The sequence below is a fragment of the Apium graveolens genome, chromosome 8 (assembly GCF_009905375.1).
Source record: "Apium graveolens cultivar Ventura chromosome 8, ASM990537v1, whole genome shotgun sequence".
Lineage (NCBI taxonomy): Eukaryota > Viridiplantae > Streptophyta > Magnoliopsida > Apiales > Apiaceae > Apium > Apium graveolens.
This window is the reverse complement of record NC_133654.1, coordinates 62,536,741-62,554,393: the sequence shown is the minus strand read 5'-3', so window position 1 is coordinate 62,554,393 and position 17,653 is coordinate 62,536,741. Positions and strand designations below refer to the sequence as shown.

The window sequence follows — 17,653 nt, the reverse complement described above, 5'->3', positions numbered from 1 at the left end:
TCATCCGGCTACTTCATTACTCTATTCCAGCATCTTTGAATATCTTCATAATAGCATAGAAATAGCAATGCTTCTTTGTTCTCGAAAACCCAGTTGAATAGGCTACCACATTCCATTTACATACACTCAACGCATGTGACTGTGTTGTCACTGTCAACAAATATTTGAATTTTTTATCCGGTGAGTACATGATCATCCGTCGAGATTATGATCATCCGTTGATGGCTTTGTTGATCATCCGTCAACTGCTATATTGATCATCCTTTGATAGCTATTTGATCATCCGTCGATGGCTTTGTTAATCATCCATCGGTAGCTATTTGGCACTTGACTTCATTTCATTTATGCAGAATTGCAAGACATCATCTATGCACAATTAATCAACCTATTCTTCATATCAAGTTAAAGTCAACATGACTTAAGTACTACTACAGATTCTAAACAATGTGTATGCAGAAATGTGCTATAGACTTATTGTTACATAAGCTACTCACTCGATGGATAATAAATCATTATCCGTCGGGACTAAATTGAGTCATCCGTCGGGACTATAATCCTTATCCGTCGAGTGCTACATTTTCACTAAGTAAAATCTACCAAGGTGTTTTGTTCATGAAATCATCAAGTACACAACATATACACAACAATAATGAACCCATGTTAATGATTTGAGATACCCTGTCTTTGATCTTGTTAAATTGTTATTGATAAGCTTATTGATTCAACCCTTTGGTAACCTGTCTTTTCTGTTCAAGTTATTTGTTAAGCCATGAACGGTTATAAACCCTATAATTACCTTTACAAACCCCTTGTAATGATACCTTATTTCTTGATCACCATATTTCCTATTGATCCTTGAAACAGATATTGATCCTTCTAATTTAAGTACCTTGATTATCCTTGATTCATTTCCTTAAGTTTGATTTCTTGAAATTTAATTTAAGAATGAGTTTCGACTTGAAAGAGTCTGAATGATTTCATATTCTTGGTAATGATAAAATGAATTTAGAAAACCTACTTTTTCCAACTCAAGGTTTTCCAAATGAATTACTGATGGATTGGATGGGACGTAAGAGGCTAGTGGGACTAGTCCAGTCATTGTAAGAGGCTAGCGGGGCTAGTCCAGTTTAAGGCTGAAATTATGCCGTATGGTACCTTAATGACCGGATGGAGGCCGGTACGGGCTGATCAACCGTATTATAATGAAATAAAAGATAAAGTGGTCCAATCAAGGGTTTTATATTGATTTTAAAAAGGAATTGAAACTTCCTACTCAGTAATTGATTCTTTGAAAATGAAAAATGGTTTATATTGTTGTTAAAAGAGTTGATTATGATACTGTGAAGCTTAAAGCTCGTGAACCCTGATTTAATCTGTTGATCATATAATTGACTCCATATAATGAAAAGATTGCCGCTTTCCTTTTTCTGAAAGATCTGTTTTGATCCTTTAATAATTTGTGATGAATGTCGGCTTTCACCCTGCTTTGAGCCTTGTTCCATGAAAGCCCTAAATTTTTCCTTCACAACCCTTCCTTAAATCCGAAAGATGAAAATCTACCACCTAGATCAGATAAAGTAGAATGCCCTGAGATTGGTAAAGTATATTGTGGATTTTTATATCGTAGAACTGGTTAATAGTTACTTGCTGAGTTTTATACTCATATGTTTTGTTTTAATCTAACCATGGCAGTTAAGCAAGAAGATGGTCAGGCTTAGGCGCACTGCTCGTAAGAGCGTACCTGGTGGTCCACATCGTGTTGAGGGCTTCCGGTTGCCAGAGCAGGTAGTGGTATTTTGAGTGAGCGAGCGCTTAGCCAAGAAATTGTAGAGATACAATGGGTTATCTGTCGGTTCCAAGCCGGAATCGATTATGTTTATTTAATATTATTTTGGGGTTGTAAGTTATATTTTATGATTGATAGTTGTAATCTTGTCTCATACTTTATCCTGTTTGATCTTGTTAGTAGTTAATCGGGGTTTATGCTTATTTAATTATTGGATTAAAGGTGTGTGGGTCCTCATTTCCTAACCCCGAGATTGAGGGCGTCACAAGTTGGTATTAGAGCTACAGGATCTAGTCCCTGAGACAAGTTAGGAATAAAAAGGGTATTTTGGGTATATATTTATATCGCGAGAGAGTTCGACTCATATAGAGTTGAGTTAGACTATTAGGTATAGTCTAAGGAAAGTGTGTATTAGCTAAAGTGGCAATTAGAGTTAGGTGTGAGTTAGCTGGAAGCTTTACTTAACCCTAACATTATTTCTTGGTTTCTGTTTTGTGTTTTCTCTCAGGATCCCAGTAGTGGTAGTGACTCAGATTCAGAGATTAGTTTGACTGGTACCCCAGTGGACCCTATTCCACCCTCTCCAGAGGAGCCTATGTATGTTAGTTCAGACCCAGAGGAGGATCCTTCTGAGAGTAGTAAGATCCCTATGTAAATTTCACCCTTGAGGCCAGATTCAGAGACCTCTTCCCCTGAGCCAGAGTCTGAGATGCCTAAGACTGTACCTGTCAGTGTTGGTGGCAAGTTAGCCCATGACCGAGACTTTGTTTACTCCTGTATTCCTGAGTTGGGAGCTTTGATGGATAGGCTAGCTCGAGAGACTAGGCAGAGCACTTCAGTTATGGATGATGAGTGGCGAGTTCGGGTTAAGATGGTGGAGCAGGTTTCCCGGAGGAGATTGGACGAGGGACCATCCACTAGTGATGCTGATGCTGAGGCCCGGAGGCTGCATAAGATCATCCGCTGGATGTTGGTTGTGTTGAGAGAGATTCTGGATGATTAGACGGGACTGTTGGTTGAGCCCGTAGATTGTTGTTTTTCAGCGCCAGTAGGCTTTGGGATACTTGGTCAGATGCCGGGATCCCTTTTCATTTGTTATGTTGTATTTCGGAACTTGTGGTAGTAGTAGTTGTTAGAAGTTAGGGGTAGATAGGGGGATATTTTCCAGTTTTTCCTTTGTTTAACCCTGCTATATTATTGTACCTTATTTCAAAACTTGTGGTAACCAGACTTTTCTTTATGTACCCTTTATTTAAATAAATCCATTATCCTGTTTTCCATTGTGCACCCTAAATATCTCATAAATTATTCTAAATATCATGTTTTCGTAACCATGTTTAAAATTCGTAATACCCTATTCTGTGCCATGATAAAACAACACTGATATGAGAATTATGTAGTAATAGGATTGCATGTGCAAAATGGGGTAAAGCTTAAAACCCGTAAAAAGATTTCATAATAAAATTTTGTTGTATATATGCCATGCTATCGTATTGCTAAATAATTGCTCAATCAGGTTTGTAAGAAATGGCCAACTCACCAGATTACCAAGAAGAAGAAAATCCAAACCAAGACCCAGAAGTAAACCCAAAAACCACCATGATGAGCAGACTTGCTCAGCTTTTGCAATAACCTGTGGCCCCTAAAGTTGTCAATTTCAAACACTTTCAATCTGTTCATCCCCCAGAATTCTTAGGTTTGCCAGACCCGATTAAAGCACATTCGTGGTTAAGAGAAATGGAAAAAGCCTTTGAGTTAGCAGAAGTTAAGGATGACAAGAAAGCTCAGTATGCGAGTTATTACCTTAAAGATGAAGCAAGTTTCTAGTGGGAGTCTTCGAAAGCGTTGTTGGAAGGAAAGGACTTAACGTGGGAGAAGTTCACTGAGATGTTTTTGGAGAAGTATTTGCCAAGTTATATGTAAGATCAGTTGGAGATGAAATTTTTGGACCTTAGGCAAGAAGATATGTCGGTGGCGGAGTATGAGGTGAAATTTTCGGAGCTGTCTAGATTCGTACCTGAGTATGTGAATACGGAGACAAAGAAGACTAAGAGGTTCCAACAGGGACTTAAGCCATGGATTAGGAGTCAAGTAGCATTGTTGGAGATCAAGAATTATGCTGCCTTGGTACAAAAGGCAATGATAGTGGAAGGTGAGCGTGAAGCTGCAAGGAGAGAAAATAAAGGAAGGAAAAGAAAATTTGAAAGCTCAAAGCAAGAGCAAGGAAGTTCAAAGCTTAGAGGAAAGTTTGGAAAGAATGATGGAGGTCAGCACCAAAAGTTTCAGAAGTTTAAACCCGGTAACGGAGCCCAGAAGAACCGTTTCCAGAAAGCAGGTGAACCGGGGAAGGATAACAGACCTCAGATTCAAGAATGCAAGAATTATGGGAAGAGACACCCAGGGAGGTGTAATAAGTTGGATGTGACATGTTTCAAGTGCAACCAGAAGGGGCATTATTCTTCAGAGTGTCCAAATGGAGCAAGGAAGCCTGACGTGGCTTGTTTCAAGTGTGGAAAGGTGGGCCAAATGGCTAGGAATTGCAAGGAGCCTGTTCAAAAGGCCAATGTTCTTAGGATTGCTGGACCGTCGTCTCTCCCAGCACCGTCAGCTCAACCCAGAGCTAGAACCTTTAGTATGACAATGAAAGATGCGGTGCAAGATATGGACGTGGTAGCAGGTATGCTTATGATTAACTCAGTAGAAGTAAAAGTATTGATGGATTCTGGAGCAACTAGATCTTTTATCTCTGAAAGTATTCTTGATAAGTTAAATTATATCGCGTACCCTCTGGAACCTAATTTAATTATAGAGGTAGCAAATCAAGAGAAAGTTATTGTTAATAAGATTTGTCCCAATTGCGATGTGGTGATAGAAGGTCGGCACTTTTTTGCTGACTTAATTCCCTTTAAGTTAGGAGAATTTGAGGCTATACTAGGAATGGATTGGTTGTCAAACCATAAGGCGCAAATACAATGTAAAAGTAAGAAGGTGAAGTTAGAACCAAGGATGGTGAGGAAGTGATATTCAAAGGAAAGAATCAAGAGAAGAAATTCCTAACGGCTGTCGAAACGAGGAGATTAATACGTCAAGGATGCGAAGTTTATTTGGCTCATGTTATGGATGTGGAGAAAGAATCCGTAAGGATCGAAGATATTCCAATAGTAAGAGATTTTCCAGATGTGTTTCCTGATGAATTGCCTGGACTACCTCCAGATAGAGAGATCGAGTTTACGATTGATTTGGCTCCTCGAACGGAACCAGTATCGAAAGCTCCCTATCGTATGGCGCCAGTCGAGATGAAGGAATTGGTAGCTCAGTTGCAAGAATTGTTGGATAAAGGAGTAATTCGGCCGAGTGTATCCCTGTGGGGTGTACCGGTGTTGTTTGTAAAGAAAAAGGATGGAAGTATGAGGTTGTGCATTGATTATCACGAATTGAATAAGTTGACGATTAAGAATAAGTACCCTCTACCGCGAATCAATGACTTGTTTGATCAGCTAAAAGGAGCTTCGTGTTTCTCCAAGATTGATTTAAGATCTGGGTATCATCAATTAAAGATTAAAGCGAAAGACATACCCAAGACAGTGTTTTGAACGAGATATGGGCACTATGAGTTTTTGGTAATGGCATTTGGTTTGACGAATGCGCCAGCCGCATTTATGGATCTTATGAACAGAGTGTTCAATCAATATTTGGATAAGTTCGTTATTGTGTTTATTGACGATATACTAATTTACTCCAAGACGGAAGAAGATCATAAGGAGCATTTGAGGATTTCTTTGGAAATTCTGAGAAAAGAGAGGCTGTACGCTAAGTTTTCGAAGTGCGAATTTTGGCTAAGGGAAGTGCAATTTCTTGGTCATGTAGTTAATAAAGAAGGAATCAAAGTAGACCCAGCCAAGATAGAAGCTGTAATAAATTGGGAAAGGCCCAAGACTCCTACGAAAGTCAGAAGTTTTCTGGGATTAGTCGAATACTACAGAAGGTTTGTGCAAGATTTCTCTAAGATTGTTGTTCCCTTAACGAAGTTGACAAGAAAGAACGAGAAGTTTGTATGGACGGAAAAATGCGAGGAAAGTTTTCAAGAGTTAAAGAAAAGGCTGGTAACTGCCCCAATGTTGGTGTTACCTGATGAAAAAGGAAAATTTGTAATATTCAGTGATGCTTCGTATAAAGGACTTGGATGTGTGTTAATACAACACGGGAAGGTAATAGCATATGCGTCAAGGCAACTCAAGCCACACGAGCAAAAGTATCCAACGCATGATTTGGAATTGGTAGCAATTGTGTTTGCCCTTAAGATTTCGAGACATTATTTATACAGGGAAAAGTGCGAGATTTATACAGATCATAAGAGTTTAAAGTACATATTCACTCAAAAGGAATTGAATATGAGACAGAGAAGATGGTTAGAGTTGATCAAAGATTATGATTGTATGATAAACTATCTTCCTGGAAAGGCAAATGTGGTAGCAGACACTTTAAGCCTCAAGGAAAGGTTGAATATATTAACGTCGTCAGAAGATTTGATCAAGGATTTTGAAAAGATGATGATAGAAGTGCGGACTTCAGGAATTGGAGGTGAAGCTATATATGCAATGTCATTTCAACCCGAAATTTTGGTGAAGATTCGATGCTGTCAAGAGCAAGTAATGAATCGCGAAAAGGATAAGTTATCAGGAGAAGAAATTAAAGCTCAAAAGGATGGAAAAGGAATATACCGTGTTAACTCACGTATTTGGATACCTAATGTCGTGGAACTAAAGCACGAGATTTTGCAAGAAGCGCATAACTCGAGATTTTCAATTCACCCTGGAAGTACGAAAATGTACCAGGACTTAAGAAAGAATTATTGGTGGCCAAACATGAAAAAGGAAATTGTGGAATGGATAAGTAAGTGTTATATGTGTCAAAGAGTCAAAGCGGAACATCAGAGGCCAAGCGGATTGCTTCAGCCACTAGATATATCAGAATGGAAATTGGAACATATTGCGATGGATTTCGTGGTAGGATTACCTAAAACCAAGTCTAATCATGATGCGATTTGGGTGGAAATCGATCGGTTGACGAAGTCAGCACATTTCTTGCCGATAAATGAAAGGTTTTTGTTGGAAAAGTTGGTCAAATTGTATTTGGATGAGATAGTGATGCGTCACGGAGTTCCTGTCTCTATTGTATCTGATAGAGATCCAAGGTTTAACTCGAGATTTTGGAGACAATTCCATGATCATTTGGGAACTAAGCTGAGAATGAGTACGGCATATCATCCGCAGACTGACAGACAAAGTGAAAGGATAATTCAGACAATTGAAGATATGTTACGAACCTGTGCAATAGATTTCAAAGGAAATTGGGACGATCATTTGCCGTTAATTGAGTTTTCCTACAACAATAGTTATCACGCGAATATTGGCATACCACCTTATGAAGCGTTGTATGGAAAAAATATAGGTCCCCTACGTATTGGGACGAGGTTGGTGAGCGCAAATTAATTGGCCCAGAGCTAGTTCAACAAATGAAGGAAAAGGTAGAAATGATTCGGAAAAGATTAGTTGCAGCTCAAGATCGACAAATGAAGTATGCAAATCAAGAACGAAAAGATATGCAATTCAAATCTGGAGACAAAGTATTGTTAAAGATATCTCCTTGGAAGGGTTTAACCCGATTCGGGAAGAAAGGGAAGTTGAGTCCTAGGTATATTGGACCATTTGAAGTACTACGACGAGTTGGGAAGGTGGCATATGAATTAGCGCTACCTCCGCAAATGCAACATCTGCATAATGTATTTCATTTTTCTCTTTTGAAGAAGTATAATGCTGATGCGAGCCATGTGATCGAGTTGGAACCAGTGGAAATCCAACAAGATTTGTCTTATGTGGAACAACCAGTTCGAATCTTGGACCGTAAGGAGAGGAAGCTTAGCAATAAAGTTATACCTCTAGTTAGAGTGTTGTGGAGAAATCCACTAGTGGAAAAATCAACTTGGGAATTAAAAAGTGAAATGCAAGAAAAGTATCCCCATCTATTTGCTTAGACTAGATTCTGGGGACAGAATCCTTTTAAGGAGGGTAGATTGTAACGACTGAGAATTTTGCGTCATAATTAAGTGAATAAAGTGAGATTTATGTGAAGTGATTATAATTATGTGATTAAGTGTGATTAATTTTCTTTACTATATATTAGAATCTAGGAGCGTAAATAGAAGCGTTCCAATTTAAAGAGTCAGCTTAGGAGTTAAGCTGTGTTGTCGGGCCGTTAGGTAGAACGGAACCCGTCCTAAAAAGGGGTTAAGATATTTAAAATGTGAACTATGTATTATTATGTGAAATGAAATGCTTGAATAAAGTAATACGTTCTAATGACGTGTCGGTCGATAACGATATTGTGAAGCGTAATTGAAACGCTGAGCGTCAAGCCGTCAGGCTGAACGTGACCCGGTACGCGTAAAAAGGAATAAAAATTTAAGAAGGACAAATTTTATGATCAGACATGAGTTGTGATGTGCTCGTATGTGTGTTTGCTTGTCTGTGTGTATGATTACGTGATAGGTTGACATTTTTATGGATTTAAGGGAATTATTTGATTTAAATAAGGTATATTTAACCTTCGCTCATTTTTATAAAATTATCTAAGTAAGATAAAGGCATGAGATTTGTTCTGTTATCTTCATGATAGTCCTAGAGACTTTTTAAAAATGATGGACGGATTTATTTGGTGATCGTTGCATTATAAATTAATTTTTATGTGATAAAATGCTATTATTAGCACGAACTTGTGAAAATCATATAAAATCAACCGTTCGCTCAAAAGTTTATTATGAGTAATGGTTGGAAAGCTAATTTCAAGATCTACGTCTTAAAATTATCATTTGCAATAATTTTCGACTTTCCGGAAGAGATATATTTTATATTTGATTTTTAACTTATTTGAGTAAAAAGAAAGGATTAATCAAACAAAAAGGGATTTAGTAGATTACTAAAATACCCTTGTCCCTAATACAAATATAAACTCTTTCCCCCTTCTTTTCTTCCTTTTCCCGTGAACATCCTCCCCCTCTCCCTCACTTTCTTTCTTCCTCTCTCTCGAACACTCTCTCTCGGTTCTCCCCATCTCTCTTCTCTCTCTCTTGCATGCAACACCAAATATTCACCTAAATTCAAAGATATTACCATCTATAGCTTCTATTTTCGGTATACTACTCAAACATCACTTGCATGTAAGTGTTTGTATAAGTGTTTATGGTCCATCTCTATGGTTGTGTTCAAGGAAATACGATTTCTTGATATATGATCATAAAAGTAGATTCAAGAAGATTTTGTGGTTTAAAACTCAAGAGGAGACCCGTTAGGGGCACTCTTAAGTTCGACCACCACCGGCCATGATCCAAGGAGAGCCGGTGGAATTTTAATGATGTGTTGATGTGATTTTGAGCGTTGCATGTTTTGGTTTCTTGAAAAGTTCAAACGGGTTTTGTACTTCCTTTGAAATTTAAGTATGTGATTGAAAATAGATTGTTTTGATTGTTTGATGTGTGTGTAAGTTATTTGATGCTTAGGAAATCAAATTTGAAGGTTGCATGTTGGGTTTTTGGTTCGGCATTGTACTAATAAAAAGGGGAATTAGATTTGGTGGCTTGATCTTAGTGTAAACTAAGCTTAATTAGTGAAAAATGTGATTGCATGTTAGTTTAAAGGAAGAACTAGTAATGCATGTCATTGTTTGGTCCTTGAAGTTGTGAATCATGGTTTTAGCCGAATGGAAAATGGGTCTAGAAGAGATTTACTTGAATATTAAGTGAATGCATGCTTGTTGATTGGATAATTTGATTAAAGCTTGAGTCATTAGGTGATGTTTTGTTTTATGATTCGAAAATTGTGATGGAAATGAGTTAAATGACTAAGTTAAGGTTTAAAATAAGTTGAAAATGTGATAGAGAACTTTGCATGTCAAGATTAATCTTTGCATGTGATGTGTGTTTTCTTGAAAAACCCGAATGGGTCTTATGGTTAAAAAGAGGATTAAGTGGATTTTTATGAGATTATATGTTAATTATCTTAGTTACTAATAAGAACTTGGTTGCATGTCATTGATTGGATGATGTTTGTGTTCGAATTTGATAATTAAAAGAGGGTGTTGAATTTCGATTCTTAAAATGAATATGATTCGGTTTTTGGACTAAAAGAATGAAGGGTAATTACGTAAAAGACCCTTGTAATTTGCATACCAAAGAGGTTTATTGAATTTGATTATATGTGATTGAAGTTGAGTACTCGTGGTTGTGTTTTATGTTTATAGCCGAATGGTATATAAGTAGAAAAGTGATTGATTTGGTTCCAATACCTTGCTAACCGATTGTATGTGAAATCCTAGGAGATATGTGATTCATTTGTGTGATTGATTGTTGTTGTGGTTCGAATTAAGGAATAAAAGAAAAAGGGAATTAAGTTGTTTGTTAGTAAAGAACAATAAGTGACAGTTATGGTCGCAAGAGATTTAATTGTGAATAAATCATGTACTCGTACGAGTTATATTAGTGTGATTTGAAGAATAGATAAGTTTAAGCAAGTATTAGTCGATTGATGAGTATATAAAGATATAAAGGTTACGAGAAAGGAATGTGTTATGTGCTATGTGCTTATGTGTATAAGCTATACTCGTATATTTGAGTCAATAATATAATCGCGCCATCGTATTGAGTGATCGTTCCGGGAACGAGAGTTGAGAAACTGATTAAGGTTTTGGTTTTTATTGTAGATTCGGAGCGTGAGGGCATTCAGGCTAGGAAAGGAAAGGGTATACTAGGCAGTAGTTCAACCTTCAGGAAAGCAAATTCAGGCAAGTAACTCTCATTACTTGTGAAAATGGTTATAGAGAGGTTATTGTTCATACCATGTAGAGTATGGAACTGCTTAAATAATGAACCCCTGTTAATGATTTGAGATACCCTGTCTTTGATCTTGTTAAACTGTTATTGATAAGCTTATTGATTCAACCCTTTGATAACCTTTCTTTTCTGTTCAAGTTATTTGTTAAGCCATGAACGGTTATAAACCCTATAATTACTTTTACAAACCCCTTATAATGATACCTTATTTCTTGATCACCATATTTCCTATTGATCCTTGAAACAGATATTGATCCTTCTAATTTAAGTACCTTGATTATCCTTGATTCATTTCCTTAACTTTGATTTCTTGAAATTTGATTTAAGAATGAGTTTCGACTCGAAAGAGTCCGAATGATTTCATATTATTGGTAATGATAAAATGAATTTAGAAAACCTACTTTTTCCAACTCAAGGTTTTTCAAATGAATTCCTGATGGATTAGATGGGACGTAAGAGGCTAGTGGGACTAGTCCAGTCATTGTAAGAGGCTAGCGGGGCTAGTCTAGTTTAAGGTTGAAATTATGCCGTATGGTACCTTAATGACCGGATGGAGGTCGGTACGGGCTGATCACCCGTATTATAATGAAATAAAAGATAAAGTGGTCCAATCAAGGGTTCTATATTGATTTTAAAAAGGAATTGAAACTTCCTACTCAGTAATTGATTCTTTGAAAATGAAAAATGGTTTATATTGTTGTTAAAAGAGTTTATTATGATACTGTGAAGCTTAAAGCTCGTGAACCCTGATTTAATCTGTTGATCATATAATTGACTCCATATAATGAAAAGATTGTCGCTTTCCTTTTTTCTGAAAGATCTGTTTTGATCCTTTAATAATTTGTGACGAATGTCGGTTTTCACCCTGCTTTGAGCCTTGTTCCATGAAAGCCCTAAATTTTTCCTTCATAACCCTTCCTTAAATCCGAAAGATGAAAATTTACCACCTAGATCAGATAAAGTAGAATGCCCTGAGATTGGTAAAGTATATTGTGGATTTTTATATCGTAGAACTGCTTAATAGTTACTTGCTGAGTTTTATACTCATATGTTTTATTTTAATCTAACCATGGCAGTTAAGCAAGAAATGGCCAGGCTTAGGTGCACTGCTCGTAAGAGCGTACCTGGTGGTCCATATCGTGTTGAGGGCTTCCGGTTGCCAGAGCAGGTAGTGGTATTTTGAGTGAGCGAGCGCTTAGCCAAGAAATTGTAGAGATACAATGGGTTATCTGTCGGTTCCAAGCCGGAATCGATTATGTTTATTTAATATTATTTTGGGGTTGTAAGTTATATTTTATGATTGGTAGTTTTAATCTTGTCTCATACTTTATCCTGTTTGTTCATGTTAGTAGTTAATCGGGGTTTATGCTTATTTAATTATTAGATTAAAGGTGTGTGGGTCCTCATTTCCTAACCCCGAGATTGAGGGCGTCACATGATGTCAATGTGCTTGGTTCTTGAATGTTGTACATGATTTTCAGTAATTGCAATGGCACTTGTGTTATCGCAGAAAATAGGAATCTTATTCATATGTAGACCATAGTCCAACAGTTGATTTTTCATCAACAAAATATGTGCACAACAACTACAAGCAGCAATATATTCAGCCTCAGCTGTGGAAGTAGAGACTGAATTTTGCTTTTTACTGAACCAGGATACTAACTTATTTCCGAGAAATTAACAGGTTCCTATTGTACTTTTTCTATCAATTTTACAACCTGCATAATCTGCATTTGAATAACCAGTTAGATCAAAACCAGAATCTCTAGGATACCAAATGCCAAGTTTTCGAGTTCCTTTGAGATATCTGAAAATTCTCTTAATAGCTACTAAATGAGATTCTCTAGGATCAGCTTGAAATCTAGTACAATGACAAGTAGCAAACATTATATCTGCCCTACTAGCTAATAAATACAGAAGTGAGCCAACCATACCTCTAACTTGAAATATCCACAGAATTTTCAGTAGTGTTTAATTCAAGTTTAGTTGCAGTGGCCATGTGAGTTTTTGCAGATGTGCAATCCATTAAGTCAAACTTCTTCAAAAGATTATAAATGTATTTGGTTTGACTAATGAATATTCCATCAATAATTTGCTTAACTTGTAAACCAAGAAAGTAAGTTAGTTCTCCCATCATGCTCATTTCATATTTACTTTGCATCAATTTGGCAAACTTTTTGCAAAGTTTTTCATCTGGAGAGCCAAATACAATATTATCAATGTAATTGCCTTAACCTGCTCTTCTGCTTCCCTCTTGCCTGGAACTTCTGTATCACTAGAAAGCGTTCCTGGTAGTCGATTCAATAAGGCGTTAGCAATTTGTCCTATCTAGTTCTCCAAATTCTTGATAGAAACAGCCTGGCTTTGGCATATAAGAGCCTGGTTTTTGCACATAAGCCGCAACTCCTCCAATTCAGATTTTTTATTCGAAGATAAACCTGCATCATGAGTTTATTGTTGAAGTTAGAGTTGTTGTATTGGTGTAAATTGTTGCTGAAAACCGGGAAGATTGAATTGCTCAATTCCAAACTGCTGGAACGGCTGTTGCATCGCATTCTGATTGTTGCTCCATCTAAAGTTAGGATAATTCTAGTTATCAGGATGATAAGTGTCTGGAACTGGTTACTGTGAACTCTGAAAGTTGCTCATAAACTGAGCTGATTCACTAGATATAGCGTATTGCTCCATCGCATGTGAACCTGCACATAGCTCACAAACACTGGTTATCTGATTAACACCATAGTTAGCCAGATAATCGATCTTCATAGACAACTTCTTTAGTTGAGCAATGATAGCCGTAGTTGTATCCACTTGAAGAACTCCTGCTATCTTGCCATGTGGCAATCTCTGAGTTGGATACTAATATTCATTAGCAGCCATCAGTTCAATTAGATCATAAGCTTCCTCATAGCGCTTTGCCCATAATGCTCCACCTGATGCTGCATCGAGCATGGGTCTTGAATGTACTCCCAAACCGTTATAAAAGCAATTGATGATCATCTAATCAGGCATTTCGTGATGAGGACACTTCCTAAGCATCTCCTTGTAGCGCTCCCAAGCTTCACACAAAGATTCTCCCATTTGTTGCGCAAATTGAGTAAGAGCATTCCTGATTGCAGCTGTCTTTGCCATAGGGAAGAATTTTGTGAGAAACTTTTGAGCAAGATCTTCCCAAGTAGTAATCGAACCAGCTGGTAGAAAGTGTAACCAGCTCTTAGCCTTGTCCCTCAGAGAGAATGGGAAGAGTCTCAGCTTCACAGCATCTTCAGAAACACCGTTGAACTTGAAGGTGTCGCAGATCTCAATAAAATCCCTAATATGCATATTGGGATCTTCCATTGAAGAACCCCCAAACTGGATTGAATTCTGCACGCATTGAATTATGCCAGGCTTGATCTCAAAGGTATTAGCTGTGATGGCTGGCCTGACAATGCTAGATTGAATGTTATTGATCTTGGGTTGAGAAAAATCCATCAAGGCTATCGTTCGTGCTGCTAGACCTCCCATTGTAATGAGTACCTGAAACATAAACAAATAAACCGTGAGAGTAAAAGAATCTGAGTCAGTAAACTTTAACGACCACTGATAACAAGCACATAAACTAAAAATTAACAACACTGAGTCCCCGGCAGCGGCGCCAACAACTTGTTAGGGCGAAAATATGCGCTAAAATTCACGCAAGTATACGCATTCACAAGTAGTATAAGATATAAATCAGATTCGTTTCCACAGAGACTGGTTTAGGTTAAGTTCAATTTATGCACCTATGCAACAATGTATGGTTATCGCTCAATGCTAAGACAAATAACATTTTTTTGATTAAACTAAGAGATTATACTAAATAGCTTTAACTAAGAGAATTGAGGTTGAATTACTTATATGAGACAAACATGGGATTCTAACTTCATTACTACTTCATTCAAAGTAATTGTTCTTAACCTTAGCATGCAATGGTGATGACAACTAATCAGATAACATGAAACTAGTAAACGCTAACTTTCGTTGTACGAATACCCTACTACCAGACATCCACAAAAGAGATAAAATCTGAATAGACACCAATTATGTTGAGACCCTATATGTCTATAGAATTTGACAACATAAAGGTTTAAGGAACAAGTTATCTATCGTGATTACATAGGGCAAGTAAGATGGTAAAAATTACCTACGAATCATGCATAATAAATACATGAACCTATGCTAGCATGGCAAGTTCTAAATTTCTATATTCACTGTTGCTTCAATAGTTTTTAACACACTACCTTATATATATTAGTTACGCACATAAGACGAATAAGCACAACCAATACTAGGATATCAGTCAATCACCACACACCAAGATATTGAAATAAATTAACTATATAAATCCATAAGTAAATCCGTTAGAACCCCCCGATAATGATTAGTTCACAATCGAACTCATCGCCAGCATGGGTTCCAATGAAAGCATGATAATAAATAATATAAGAGTGCTAAAATTCAAGAACAAATCAAAAATGAGCATCCAAGTATCAACTATATTAAAGAAAAAAAGAGTCTTCTTCTCCATAGCCTTCTCGTGCTCCCTAGGTCTTCTTATTGCTCTCCCAGGCCTCCTTGTTAAAAACGTCTTTTTATGGGTATATATAGGCTCCAGGATGACCAGGACTCTCAAAATCTTCAATTTTGACTAAAATCAGGATTCTGGGGCAGAAACCGGGCGCGGGCGCGCAGCCTTCGGGCGCGTCCGTGCTGAAATAGTGTTTCAGCGGCGCGGGCGCGCTGTCTTCTGGCGTGGCCGCGCTGACATTCTGGATTTTTTCTAGACAATTCGTCTTTTGGCCATAACTTGAGTTCTGCTCGTCAGAATTAGGCGATTCAACTGCCCACGTGAAGCTAACGAGATTCTCTACAAATTGTGAATGGCCTAGGCTTCCAATTCTGATCTCTTTTCAGCATATTTTCTTGAAAAACTCTTTTCTTCATATAACTGATGCCTTAATTGTAATAACACAAAAATACATCAGAAATACCAACAACTTGAGTCCAAAACACCAACTAAAGCCTGTAATGAAGCATTCCAAGTAGATATAAAATCCACTTATCAACAGGCATCACACAATCCATCCTTGAGAATTCCACTTGTGGAATACCTCTTACCAAATCTTTCCTGACTATCTCATTCATAGTCTTGAAGTTAAGGTGGGACAACTTCTTGTGCGATATCCAACTCTCATCTTGACTTGCTTTGCTAAATAGATAAATAACATATTCTGCATTTGATGAGTTGAAGTCAGCTAGATACACATTTCCTTTTCTCACTGCAGTGAGAACCACTTTGTTGCTTCTCTTGTTGGTCACAATACAGGCTTCAGAATTGAATGTTATTGAGTTGCCCTTATCACAAAGCTGGCCGATACTCAATAAATTATGCTTGAGTCCATCCATTAGGGCAACTTCCTTAATGATGACATTATCCTTTGAAATCAAGCCATATCCCATAGTATAACCCTTGCTATCATCTCCAAAAGTAATACTTGGGCCAACTCTTTCCTTGAACTCAATGAGCAGGGTAGAATCTCCAGTCATGTGCATTGAGCACCCACTATCCAAATACCAAAGATTCTTTTTATTTCCCTACACACAACAAAATCAAATCAAGTTTATTTTGGTACCCAAGTTTCCTTGGATCTTATTTTGTTAGCCTTTTTCTTAGGTTTCTTAGGCTTGTCCTCATTTGACTTGAGCATTTGAAATTCATCCTTAGTCAGTTGAGTAGAACCCTTAAAACCATTCATCATTACAGAATTATCATGCGCAGGCTGGTTAACATGGAAAGGTATATTTTGTGCAAACATGTTATTCCAGTAAGGCATACTAAATGGCATTTGAGACATACTAAATGCAGCATAATAAGGATTTTGTGCAAATGACATATTAGTAAACTGTGCATTCAAATTATTTGCAGGCATAACATTCACATGCAATGTAGGCATACTGGGAAATGGAGGAGGTGCAAACATGGGAGCAGGCATAGAAAGTTTGTAATTAACAGACAAATGATTAACACTACCACACTTCACACAGATTTTTCTAGGTGCATATTTATCAGGTATGTAGTTGTTATGTTTGTTAATTCCTACCTTCCCATTTCTATTGTTTTTCCTGTTTAATTTTGTTTTAACCTTAATTTTCTCCAATTTGTCATTCAATTGCTTGATTGATAGATGCCCTACATTAACTCTCTTGTCCCTTTTCACTTGACTTGTTTCTCCTGGAATAAAGTTCTTAGAAACTGATCCATATTTTTCATTTAATTTAGCTAGCTAGGATTTGTAAATCGGCTTACTTTCACTCAACGGATGTGGTTCCTTGTCTTTCGACGGATAATCCTTTTGATCATTCGATGGATAATGTTCATCATCTGTCGAATCCACATCTGTTGAAAGTCCTTCAACCAAATTTGAATCAAGTTTTTCAGTGCTCTTTTTCTAAGCTGCATCACAGAAGGATTCTATACCTTGAACTTTCGTAATTTGAGCATGGACATCTCTAGATGATTTCCATGCTTTAATTACCTCTTGTTCTCATTCAAGTTGCTTTCTTAAAATCTCCTCTTTCTTTAAGGATTCAGTTAGTTCATCTTTGGCAATCTTGCACTCTATCTCCAATTTTTCAAACTCAACAAATTGAGTCTCTAACACATTATTTCTCTCACTCAAAAACAAATTGTTTTCTTTAATTTTAGTGTTTTCTTTAGTGAGAGATTTGAGTGTAACACGAAGATGATATAACTCAGTAGACATGTCATTTATAGCATCATTACACTCATCTTTAGATAAATGTGCTTGATTGGTGGTGATTACCTGATTACTGGATGAACTTACATATGTTTCATCCGATTTGGCCATAAGTGCTAGATTGACATAACTTGTATCATCATCCTCTTCTGGTCCATCTGCAGGCTAGTCATTTTACTGTGTGATGAAAGCCATTTCCTTTTA

At 37.1% G+C, this 17,653-nt stretch overlaps 1 non-coding gene across 1 annotated transcript; it reads left to right on the top strand.

Moving 5' to 3' along the window:
- The first annotated feature begins 13,680 nt into the window (after positions 1 to 13,680).
- Positions 13,681 to 13,787, top strand: LOC141682119 (small nucleolar RNA R71). The gene has a single exon (XR_012559520.1). It is a non-coding gene; the product is annotated as a small nucleolar RNA R71 (small nucleolar RNA).
- The last annotated feature ends 3,866 nt before the right edge of the window (positions 13,788 to 17,653 follow it).